This window comes from Hermetia illucens, chromosome 1 (genome assembly GCF_905115235.1).
Source record: "Hermetia illucens chromosome 1, iHerIll2.2.curated.20191125, whole genome shotgun sequence".
Classification (NCBI taxonomy): domain Eukaryota; kingdom Metazoa; phylum Arthropoda; class Insecta; order Diptera; family Stratiomyidae; genus Hermetia; species Hermetia illucens.
In genome coordinates, this window is record NC_051849.1 from 67,262,622 (window position 1) to 67,275,875 (window position 13,254).

A 13,254-nucleotide genomic window follows, 5' to 3' on the forward strand; every position below is an offset into this window, starting at 1 on the left:
CAAGGGGGTGGCTTGCCGTGACCGATTTAGCCACTTGGTTCTATCAAAAGCCTGATCTGGATGCAATCGCGAGGTTTTCAAATCCCCGTCAAGCGAGTCAAGCCACCGTTGTTTTGGCCGCTTACCATCGGCTTCGATGTTTAGACTAATTTTGGCAAGTGAATAACCTGATTAAAGAATCCACTGAGCCACACAGTTGTGTCCCAGCTCTTCGCTTTCCAAAGCTCAGATGCAATGTCAATGTCACTCACACTGACACTGACTGCTCCAAATGTTGGCAATGACTGTGAAAGTGGAGGATGAACAAATTCCTTAGTTGAATCTTCCTTAGAATCTTTTGATATCCTGTGTGCATTCGTGTTGGCTTTTGGCTCTTTAGCCATTCTGAGTGTCCAGTTTATCGTAAAGATCTTTGTAATGGACCGCTTAGGTGACCGCGATCGACTTCTTTCCTTCCCGGTTGGCATTCTCATAAATTTGCCAATTGGCGAGCATTTTATCGTTGAGAAATTTGTGGTATTTCAACATCGTCATTCCAAAGCCAAGTATCTCGATTGATGTATCGTTTACGTGGCTTGGTGACCCCGAGGGTTTCAGAGGGCGTTTTGTGGATCGTGCCTTTAATTTGGTTCCACATTCGTAATGGTCGTCGTAATCGTGTAAGTGAGAACATTTTTTCTTTCTCCTTAAGAAACCCCAATCATTTAGTGCGCGGCGGCCTAGTGCGTTCCTCACGCTGTTTTATCAGCGGTTTTATTCGCAGGACGGCAGTCAACGGCTGATGTTGAGGTGCGATGATCTCATAGCGAACGGCTTTGCAATCAGTGACGGTGATGAAATGTCGGCGTCTTATAAGAATATAGTTGATTTGCGTTTTACTATTCCCACAATAAAATGTAGGAAGATGGCACCGGTTATCGTCTGCCTTTTCACCCACATAAGGTCGCCTGCAATGATGATATAGTCGTCAGCCGGTATGTGATAAATCTTTTCATCGAGAAGTTGGCAGAAGGCATCTTTCTCGGCATCAGGTCGATCTGTCTGCATACGCTGTGAAGAAGTGAATAGTGCGATCAGTTGATATAATGGTGAGCTTCATTAACCGGTCTTTAAATCGTTCGACTTCTTTAAAGGCCTCACAGAAACCTCCTGAGATGGCAATGCTAGCACCGTATTGAGTGTGTGAGCTACCAAAAGCTTATAGCCATTTTTATCGCGTGTGCGTTCTTTGTAGCAGCTTTTGGTACCAAACCATCGGGTTTCTTGTAGAGCGCAGATATCAATGCACCTTTTCCGAAGGACTCTTGCCAAATTCTCGGTCTTTCTAGTTAGGGTGCCAATATTTAACGTGCAGACACGTATTTGTTTTACTCGGATTAACTTACTTACGTCCTGATGCCCTGCCATTCATACGTCAAAAACCGTTGCCCGTTTCTTGACAGGACCGGGGGTTGCTACTCAATCCGATCATGTTATTTTTAATGACATTTAATGCATTTGCTTCGTCGCTTCGTCATGAGTGCTGTGGTAAGATAAAGAGGGCAAAGGCCAGCAGATCTTAAGAGCCAGTCTGCAGTATTCACGAAGGATAGCAGCACTTCTTCCCTGCAACTAGAGCTCCTCTTGAGGTCCTCAAAGAATGGTTTATATGGTGTCTGCAGCCTGATTCTGACTCTATTTAGAGCTGGACAATCGCAAAGGAAGTGTCCGAGTGTTTCTTCCCCTTCTCCGCAACTTCGGCAATGTGTATTATGGGGAACGTCGAATGTCGGCACACTTTTCCCAACGCTACTCCATGATTTCACTCATAATGACGGGAAATATCTCCGACACTAATATCAGAAAGTCATCAGCATACGCTAACGAATTCACCTTACTTTTATCCAATATGTGTAGAATTTCGACTATCACTATCAACCAGTGAACCGGAGAGGTGGGCCACCCTGGGGCGTCCCTCTTTTTCTAGAACAGACTGGATTATCCGAGTTCTTAGCATGGATATTTTCCAATGCGTGAGATACGCCTCTAATCTTTAAGGCTTTCTTGATGACGTCGGTACTGACATTATTGAATGTTCCCTCAATATTTAGGAAGGCCGCTGGGGTTTATTGCTAGTAGTGTAGCGACCGCTGAGCCGTGCCAATTTCCTTGTGGAGAGTGGTTTCTGTGGATTTGCCTTTGGGATAGGCGTGCTCAGACTTGGAGAAAGGCATTCTCGTCGTTCAGTGAATATCCAGAATGTGTTCTAGGGTCTTCAATACGAAAGAGCTGAAGCTGATTGGTCAAAAATCCTTCCTGGACTCATGTAGCGCCTGCCCATTTTCAGTATGAAAACCACAGGCGTGCTTCTCTAAGAATGTGGTAGGTATCCCAAAGAGATTTAGCTCCGGTTAATTCCACAAGCCATGGTACAACCCTTTCTGGCTATTTCTGTAGGGTGATGCCATCTGGGCCCGGAGATTTATATGCGCAGAAGTTGTTTATAGTAATTACTGATTTGATAATCTCATACCACTGGGGCTGCAATCCTCTTAGTAAGCCTTTGACCTACAGTTCTCCTCGCTGTTATCAGAAAGATTCGGTCCAGGAGCCTTCCGACTTTTTCAGAAAAGCTAGGCTCTTATGTTGGCTAGCCAGAAGATTCAGTAAGGTCTCGTAGATTCGTTGGTGCTTTCAATGTCAGCATAGTTGAGTAGTTAAAGCACAAGGCTGTCGTACGGAAGGTCGCGGTTCAAACCTCACTAGTGGCAATTGGCGGGAATTCGTATCGTGATTTGACGTCGGATACCAGTCGATTCAGCTGTGAATCAGTACCTGAATCAAATCAAAGTAATAATCTCGGGCGAGCGCAATACTGACCACATTGCCTCCTACAGTGTTACTGTAGTTTACCGTTACGGTTTTGAATGAAGTGCTCTAACAAACTAATCCAATATGGATTGTTGCGCGAACGATTATTATTTCCGAGTTATCACGCGGAGCACTGGTGGTGGTGGCCGGTGGTAGGTCAGTGGCAGAATCCGTCGAGTACTCCCCGCAACATCGAGCACGTATGCAGAATGGTGTACTTCTGCATGGTTTGAACCAGACTGTCCCAGGACATCAAGGGAAGCCGTCAGGGATTTAGGCACAATACCTGTAGCTGACAATATTATGGGAACTACAACCACTCGCTCGAGATGCCAAATTTTCTTTGATTTCCCGAGCCAATGGCTCATAGTTCACCTTCTTCTCCACGTATTTCCGTTCAATGTTGCTATTATGGGGGATAGCGACATCAATAATATACGCGGAGCGACCCGTCTTGTCAACTAACAGTACGTCAGGCTTGTTGTGTGGAGTATGGCGATCAGTCAGAACTTGCCGGTCCCAATACATGGTGTAAGCAGAACTATCAAGTACTGCTTGCGGCTCATATCGGTAAACCGGACATGTTCCCGTGATCAGCCCATGTTTGTATGCAAGGTATTGATGGATAACCTTACATACAGCATTATGCCTGGTGATGTATTGCACCGGTGTCATAACAGTAAAGCCAGAAATGAGATGGTCCAACGTCTCTAACGCCGAACCACACATTCTGCTCTGGTCGTTCTCCACCCGTTCTTTCATGATGAGCTTTTTATAAGCTCGGGTGGCAACCACGCCGTTCTGAATGGGACACATGAACCACTCCGTCTCAGCAAATAGCTCCCCAGCACACAGCCATCTGTTCGACAAATGCAAATCGACAAATGGCTGCTAAAGACGATACACGTGTCTACCGTGCATTGCCTTCGACTTCCATTCATCGACCCGCTCTTGGTCCGACTTTACCCCACTCAGAGGATTGAAAGATCGAACCACAGTAGATCTACTATAGGCAGTATCCTTACAAAAATGACCCCACTTGCAAATGTGCTTGCAGAAGCTTATCTGTACACATCAGTGACGCTAAACAAGGAAAAGGCATAATCTTCGTCAAATCGTATTGGTAAGAGAGAGATCGGTGAGCTTTTGCTATTCTGGTACTACGGCGTGCTTACCCATATAGCAAAAAGTTGTTTCACGTATTCACTTATACATAAGCAAAAACTTATCAAACTCACCAATTCATTGGCAAGTCCGGGCAGTATGTCAAACACAGCTGATCGGGTTTTCGGTGCATCTCGCTCATGCTCAAGGGCAAAACAATTTGAAATCGTGTGTACTCGCACTGATTTCCCCCCTTGAGGGGCAAGGGGGAGTGAGGTAGCTGTCTAGTATCTAACTGTGGATCGAACCTTCAAGTTAAGTGGAGTCAGTCCACAGTCTGCCTTACAGACAGCCGCATGCAAGGGACTCGCGTGCTCTTTACTGTAAAAATAAGCGCGCAGCGAGTCGACTTTGCGATGATGTTGTGCCGTCACGTCAACCACGCCCCTACCTCCGATGTCACGAGGCAGGTTCATCCGCTCCACGCAGACTTTGGATGATGCATTCGGAATTTGGACATAGTTGTCCGTATCCGCCGCTGGACGTTTTCCAGATCGGTCTTCGTCCACGGCAATATTCCGAATGCATAAGCCAGTGAAGGGATAGCGAATACATTCAACGCACTTATTTTATTCTTCCCCGAGAGATGTGATTTCAGCACCAGTTTCACACATCGCAGGAATTCGGACAGCAGAGCCTCCTTCAGATCACCAACTCGAGCATGGGTTCTTTGCAGAATTCCTAGGTACTTGTAGAAGTCTGTCTCGGTCATAGCTTCGATGTGGAGGTCTCCAATGTTATGTTCGGCATGCGGCTCGTGATGACCTTTGCGGATGGCTTGGATTCGACACTTGTCTAATCCAAACTCCATCCGAATATCACGGCTGAACATGTCTATTATTCGCAACAGACTTCCAAGATGGTTGTCAGTCCCAGCATACAACTTGATGTCATCTAGGTACATCAAGTGTGTCAGTTCGCACGTAGGCCATATTTTATTGCAAAACCATGACCTCTAGCATAATTCAGTAGCCATGAAAGGGGGTTCAGTGCCATACAAAACCAAAGGGGACTCGACGAATCCCTCTGGAAGATGCCCCTCTGTATACGGTATTAGCACCCTGACATGTACGGACTGATAAGGTGGTATGCCACCCTTCCATGACAGTCGCCAAAAACTGTATTAGTTTCTGATCAATGCGATACAGATGTTGGATATCGATTAGCCAGGTGTGCGGAACGCTATCAAAAGCCTTGGCATAATCGATATAGCAACTAAAGAGGTTTTTTGGCCTCTAGTTGCTTGTCCTACAACTACCGAGTCGATAATGAGTTGCTCTTTGCAACCCCTTGACCCAACTCGGCTGCCCTTCTGCTCCTTGGACAGAATGTTGTTGGTCTCGAGGTGCGCATTGAACCTTCCACTAATAATGGACGTGATGAATTTGTAGAGGGTTGGTAAGCAAGTGATCGGTCTTGTGTCTGCGGGGTCTTAGGGATAAGGTAGGTAATCTCCGCAGTGAGAAAGGATGGAAATTCCTCCGGCCGACTTATGACCTCATTTTTATTGCGTGCCAACCGACTGTGTACGTTGGTAAATTTCTTATACCAGAAATTCTGCACCCGATCCAGACCTGGGCCCCTTCAGTTCTTCGAGCTGTTTATGGCTCGTCGAACATCCTCTTCGGTAACATCCACAAAATTCATGCCAGGCATATTGAATTTGCGGGTGTCTTCGGTGGTGATCCACTCAGCATGCTCAGCATTCTGGGCAGGTAACCCCTAAAGTCCACCCCAATACTCTTTCGCTTCCGTGACCGAGAACTGTATTGTCTGGACGCTCTGTTAGGATTCGCTGAGAAGTCTGAAAAAGCTCCGCTGGTTCCTCGCGTATGTTGCATTCTGGACACGTCTGGAATGACTTTCGCCTCTTTGGTCACTCAAGCCAATAACACGAAAGCGAATCTTCTGACCGTGCAATCTGATAGCCGCAACTGCACCACAATACACAAGTGATTGTAGTTGCAGCAGCGACATATCAGCACACAGTCGAGATGCAATCTCATCATTGATTTGAGGTAGAATTCCCGGAGTTGCTGGAGATGCATAGAGCTTGAGAATACCTGGTCTATGCAAAGGATCCATATCCGAGAATTCTATACACGCTCTTTGGAATTCGTCCCGAACTTCAGCGGAAACCTCAGCTGGACGGTGGAGAAGAGTGCTTCGGCGAGTATTGAACCTGTTTGCCTCCAGTGCGGGGTGGTGTTGTTGATGCCGCCGCCTCTGTCCCCATCGACTCTCGGTCACCAGTTTCCCCGATGACCTCAAGTCTTACACGCTCCCTGATGGCGGCCGGGATTGTGTCGCTGCGAGTAATAAAGCGGTACTGGTCTGCGACTCGCTGCACAGTCACGTGCGCGAATTGCGGGAAACGCTCGACGAATTTGCAACAAGGGGCGGTAAGATGTTGTACCCGCCCCCGCCGTTATTTCGTAGTAGGAACGGATGATGAAGAGGTTCATTTCTTCAGTCCATTTTATCCGCTTCCTACGCGAACCTTATTATTACGCATGTAACAGGTGTTGAAGACGCCTGATCAACTAGAGGCTAGACAGATCTTCATTCTACTACGATTTACGCGGGACATGAGACTTTGAAGACCTTTGAATCTAGTCGTCTGTCGTGCCACTATTGTTGATTTACGCGTCGGAGAGTTTCTACTTAATAATTTGACTAAACATCTTCCAGTCGATCCTTCTGGGGTCTCTGAGAGTGTCTGAGACCTTTACAGCGAAATCTAGAGAATCTCTGGTCAGACACGCTCCAGTTCTTCACACTAAATTCCCACTGCTCTTAGGAAATGTAATATCGAGGACCTTCTCCCAAACGTTATAGTTCCCCGAGCTGGGGAAATGGAAAGTTGGTGTATTGGCCTTGTTATACACGGATAGGGTTGTGTTAACAATAAAATCAAAAGAGGGGCTCACCTCTTTCGTTGATTTTCGAGCTGTCCCAAAGCGTATGCAATGGCATCGCAGCCTATCAACAGGTTGGTGTCCTTTGCAGCGATGATGGACGTCAAATGTTGTAGTTCTTCTGGTGGAGCTGATCAGCCGTGAGCCATGTAAGCTGAAGGAATATACACGTTCTCCACTCCTGCCTGCTCTTAGCGATGCAAGCACCGAGAAAGTCCGTGGAGAATTGGTTCGTATGCTATGGCTTAGAAATCACGGAGTACCTGGGAGGAATAAGAGCAGGGGGTTTCCACCTCCGGATAGTCGCTGGCGGAATTACCTTCCATCAGCGTCACATGTAAGTGACTTTTGACCACGTCTCTGAAGGGTTTCGCAATTGGACCCCGACGTCGACGGTTTCGTGTTAGGAGTACCATCTTGGCTTGGGGTCATATGAGCATCTTGGCAGTGCAGGGAGGCTGATCCCCGGGCTATTAACATTTTAGTTGGAAACCATGACTAAGATTCGGTGTTTATTTGAATGTTCCAGCGAACGAAGTTTTAAAGTTTTTTAGTGATTTTAGTGAGGTTAAGGCGGGGATTTTATTTTAGAATTCCTAAAACTACTCAAACGGTTTACCGTGGTTTTTGGATGTTTATTTTCAAAAGCAATAGCATAAAAACAAATCATGCTTTTTTTCAAAAATGTTTTATTATAGAAGTATTATTTGTCAGACGATTGGTCGTTTCATTGTCTCCGAAGGACACGCTTTTCTGCCTGTTGAATTCTCCACTGTCAATAATAAATTATTTTTTAAAGACTTATATCCTGAAAAAGAAGAAATATTTAATAACATTTGAAGGAATTATTTGTATATGCTGAAAGAAGAAGAACTTTTTGTTAGTTTTTTAAATAACGGGGAATAGCAATTATCTAGATCTGAATTCAATCTAGTATCTGCTAATGAATAAGCTTCCGTAGGCGTCCAGCTGATTAATTTCTCACCTGTTTTAGTATTTTCAGATAGTCGGTGCTTATTTTATGGCCGCATTTCACCATATGCTTAGTCACCATAGATTTCGTGGGTTTTTGGGAGTACTAGCGAATAGAAAAAAGTAGGTTGTAATTATTTCAAACATATTTCGTTAGAAGTTCCGTTATTGCCTATTGTCAAGAACGTGGAAAAGAAAATTTAAGGCTATACAAGATAGGGTGAATATTCTATGCAAATGTGCAAAAAGTGTGTTTCCGCCCGGGATCGAACCGGGGACCTTCCGCGTGTTAGGCGGATGTGATAACCACTACACCACGGAAACCACATATGCACATTCTTTACTTATGCACACACAGATATATTATTTTCTTTGGTGATTATTGATTCCCAGTAGGGCCTTCATAATGTTGCAAGAAAATATTTCCACAAGCGTTTGTTACGCATTTTGTTGCTTCCACTTCCACTCTGTAGAAGTCACATTTCCTTATAAACAAAGTAGGTGGGATGTTGCTCAACTAATTGCTTGTGTTATGCAACTTCATTGACGTAATAAAGAGCAAACGGTTCATGCATCTGCTAAGAAATGGTGCGAGCAGTAGAAAGTGGTATAATATGTTGCACTCAAGAAGGAATCCATTTTATTTATTTCATTTCAAGAAAGTACTGCCTACGCACAGTTAATTGTAACCTTTTGCTTTTGGATGACGAATATCCGAGCACACTTATTATGGCGATATTAATAATGGAGAAGTGTTCGAGAACGCAGCATTGTTTTATACCATTTCTTCACATTAAAATCGCGAACGGAGGGTTGTGCGCTATTTCGAGAATCCTGATATATCGGTATCGGCAGAAAGCAATTTTCCTTTTTCTTTGTGCCTAATCGGTTGAGGGGGAAATCACTTTAGGAGTTTTTCAGAATCGAATTTTCTTTTATTGCATGAATCGTTAGCTTGCTATCAAAGAATATGTTCTAAATTTTCAAAGCCAAATGTGTGTTTCTTTAGATTTTATGAGCGTAGAACCGAGCGATTATCGGATACAGGGTTAGGCTTGAACGAACAAGAGGGAGTCGCTTAACGCCCTTACGTAACGCTATGTAAATAGCGTATTTATAACTACTGGCGTCAAATAAGTTACACTCATAGAAGGGCAATTGTATTTGTTATATATTAAGAGTGAGAAATGTTCAGTGTTCGAAAGGGAATTTTTCAAATAATTTTTTTAAACGTGTTTTCGTCAAAATTAAGTTTTCCACATTTTCGGGGATTCTAACTCAAAAAATAATAAGCCTAACATTATGGAATTTGGAGGTATGATTCTCCGCAAAATTGGTAAGAATATGAACTAACATTTGGGATGATGCCATATTTTTGAGGGTGCCATTTTCCGCAAAATCAGTGAAAAATAATGGTGAAAATTGAAATTTCTTTTTTCAACAGCTGCACCATTTTTAATTTTTTTTATTATTTTCACCTTCATTGAGGTTCTTAGAAAAAAAAGTTAGCAATGCAAAATTTAAACTTTGTTGGTTTCAGATAAAAATTGAAATCGTTACCCGTCCCGTAGTTGGAGAGCTCTAGTTACAACCTTCAGCCGATTAATGTCGTGTAATTTTGTTATTACTATTTCAAAAAGTTCTCAAACGCTGTTCGAACCATGACTAAGATAATGCCCCAATTTGATTGAATTCTGATTTATTCTTTCCACTAAAAACAAATCCCAAGAAAGTACGAAAATAGGCGTTCTAATGTGTTTCACCTCCTTAAGTGATGGGGTTATTAGAGTTACTATATTCCTTGTCTCTTGTCGACTGGATTAAAACGTTGCGATCTGGCGATATGGCGAATGCCATACATCATGCAAATGTTTATCTTTCATTACCACAGTATTTATCCTGAATTTTGACATGGAAAATTTCGAAAGTTTCTTAATTGTTTAACGGTTTTTAGTAAATAGTAAGTTAGCAGCCCCCTCTCTAGGTTGGGTTTTAAGAGTACATTCAAATATTCCTTGCTTATCGTAAATTTTGAAATCATATCGCTACCGAAACGTTAACAACGCCTGTGGTAGGGACTGACCTCACAATTACGACTTTAGATTGTTGATTGTTTTTTGTGGAATGGACACTCGCTCTTCAATAACGGTACGCTCGCTTTCTATGACTTGAGCGAGAATTCCAGCGATATAAGCTGAAAATTGTGGTCCAGATTAGAAAGTGGTTAGAGCATTAGGCTGCCGTTAACGAAGGTTGCAGTTCAAATTTCACTGGCGGTAGAGGGATTTGTATTATGACTGGATGTCGGATACCAGTCGATTCAGCTGTGAATGAGTAATCGAGCTAAATCGGTGTAGCAATCACGGGCGAGTGCCATGTTGATCACATTGTACCGTTGTTCTTTAGTGTGCCATCCCGGTGTTGAATGAAGTGCCCTAACACCCTTCAAATTCCAGATACAATTGGATTCTTGCGCCAGCGATTATTATTATTATATGTCCGCAGCAAATATAAAGTGTAGTTGGCGCATAGGCCACTTACCCGTGGACGTGCTGATCAAAAGGCAGAAGCGGCAGTGGATAGATTACACATTAAGGAAGGGTGGGGACTCTATCGCTAGTTACACTATGCAGTGGAGCCCACTATCTCAAGATGGCCAGCGAGCGAAAGAGAAGCATTAGTCAGTTTAATTTAGTTTAATTGGAGACCCGGGGTTCCATGTACTTAGGGCTTTGTTAGGCCCATCCACACCCCCACCCCATGAATTGCGTTTTCAATGGCTTCCTGCTTACGGCATTCGCAGGCTTTTGCGAATCTAAGAATATCCCCTAGAGGCAGAGATTTCGCTGATTTTCCCTTGAAGAAAACTATACCGAGGTGTTTTACCCTACTCTCTTCGAAAGCTTCTTTCATGCCAGTTTCGATCATTTGAGTTGTCTTCTCAATTTTAGCAATGGATTTGATACGCTTCTCAAGGGTCGTAGCTCTTGCACTTAATTCCATTTTATACGTCGTCCCATTTGTCTTCTGTGGATTCCGGAATTGGGTGGCCGGAGGTGAATCCATGCCCAGTAGGAAATCAATGCTCCTGTGGTCCGCGGGGGATTGCACTCACTCTCCGACAGAGCCGCAATGTGAGCGGATGCTATCGTGATGGCGATGACTTCTCTCTTGACCCCTTGTAGAAAGTGGGTTCATTATCCATATTGAGGATTTGCAGATCGGTTCCTCTACTCTAATAATCTCGATCCTCCTGCGCTGATGTTGCAACTTCCCCAGGATAGAATGTAGGCATTGTCATCGTATCCTGCTATTAATTCCATGCCTTTACTTTTGTCATATTTGATAGCTCTGATGAAAGTTGCACTGGGAAATTCTTCTGCATTATAGGGGTAATATACACAGCACCATAGAATCTCTTGATCTCCCTGTTGACTTTTTATGATTAATTTGACCGTTAATCCACCACCCGTCGCATAAGTCGCCAGCCAAAATAGCGTGGGGATCTATTGGAACCACCAAGTAGGAGCGGTATCTATCACTCCCATTGGCATACAGCAGGTCAGCATGTCGAGATTTCAAGCTGCTGACTACAACACATAGTTCTTGGATGTGTATATATATATATGTTTTGTAGCTATTAATCCGGCGATTGACAAGTGCAGTTGCCGCTTTACTGTAAATTTATTTAAGAAACCTGGTACTTCATCTACGATTCAGATGAAGATGCTGTGAGGTACACGCCCCCTTTAATGCTTTTAGGAACCGATATTATAACATTATGGTTCCAAGCCCGTAGTAGAGCCGGAGCGCGTTTGTTCTTGAAACTTCTTAATATTCCGTTTCCGATCTATCGGCTCTCTCTCCCCCTTATTTTGTTGCTTAGCAGCATCCAGGTGGAGGCCTTAAGGTTTCCTCCTAATCTGTTCGCGCTGCACAGGATCGTAACCGGATGGACTGGTGTCGTCATAAATGACCCATCCATCGCTTCGTTAGCGTTGGCTGTAAATGAAGGATTAGCCATTGCTGGGTGAGTCCTAATCGTTGCCTTTTGGATGGAAGAGTTGGGATCATCCGGGGACCGTTGCGTTAGGTTTGTCTTTACTGTAAGTGCCTTGGATGCTCCTTTCTCCTCGACCTTGGCAAAGCCATCGTCCCATCGTTCATGGTTACCTGAAATGCCCTTCAGCCCCCCCCCCCCTCCCCCCCCATGACTTCCTGAGACACTCACACTCCTCCTCTACTGTTCTGCGCGAATTGCCTTTGGGGCGAACCACTCTTCGGCAATCTTGGGAGAATAATTGTAACACTTCGCCTGTGCGCCGACCAAGTTTGTCAATTGAGATAGAGTCAGGCCAGCGCACTCCGATGATACAAAGCAGATGGGTGTTGGCGAAGGCTTGGAGCTTTTGGGTAACAGTGCGGAAACATAGAGAAAACACTGGCACAGAACAGTCTTAACTTGATCTTGGTATTGAGATAACTGAATTTGGGGATTTCAGACAAGGCACCGAGAGGGAATTTAGAGCTGTTAAGGGGGCCATCTCGTGTGTCTGTATCTAGATATAGTGCAGAATATATGGGCAAAGTGATTTTTTAATATTCGGAGTTATTCGGAAATTATAGTGGTAAACATGTGATAAGTCACATGCCAGATTTATGTAGATCGCCGTAATAAAGTGCGTATTTATCGATCCGGATGACTTCGCTAAAAGGACAAGAATTGACTCCAAGGCTGTACATGTGTTTCTTGAAGAAACTTAAGGTTTATGGACTAGGTATAGCAGATTAATGGTCAGTTAAGGTTTTATGGCTAAAAATTGCATTCTACTTGTAATGGTAAGAGTGGAGTAGGAGATCAGGTCGATCATCCTGTAGTGGCCGATAACGACCTAGAGGGCAGAGCTATCCCAAAAATCTAAACAAATTGCCAAAATTGACCGTGAAGGTCCGCCCACAAAGATTGAAGCTCTATCAAAGTGCTCGGTCGACACGTTCTTGCACGCCTCTGTGCTAGCCAGGCTCGGGAATGTGGGGGGGTCCTTTGAGCGCTTTGATCCCTCACGCTTCATTACTTAAAACAACGTGCCTTGTCCGATGCGTGGGTCCGCACCGGATTTTTAAGTCGATTTTACAAGGAATTTCGCGACGGCCTATCGATGGACAACCAGAACGCGAGCTAAATTGGAAAATAAAAAAAAACCGGCTCGACCGCGCGCGTGGAGCCGTAAGTCTCCGGACCCGAGTGCCGCGATCAAGGAGGGGAAGATCCACGACGGATCACCGTCTCTTCCGCCTCAGATCTTGTACGAGGTGCGGCCTGTGAGGTTCCCACCCTTCCTCGACATCC

At 44.4% G+C, this 13,254-nt stretch overlaps 1 long non-coding RNA gene and 1 other non-coding gene across 2 annotated transcripts; both read right to left on the minus strand.

The window, feature by feature from the left end:
- Positions 1 to 7,653: 7,653 nt before the first annotated feature.
- LOC119647220 lies at positions 7,654 to 8,384 on the minus strand. Its single transcript, XR_005248816.1, has 3 exons — positions 8,261 to 8,384; positions 7,918 to 8,010; positions 7,654 to 7,740 (listed from the first exon to the last, which is right to left on the minus strand). It is a non-coding gene; the product is annotated as an uncharacterized LOC119647220 (long non-coding RNA).
- Trnav-aac lies at positions 8,156 to 8,228 on the minus strand. The gene has a single exon. It is a non-coding gene; the product is annotated as a tRNA-Val (tRNA).
- Positions 8,385 to 13,254: the final 4,870 nt, after the last annotated feature.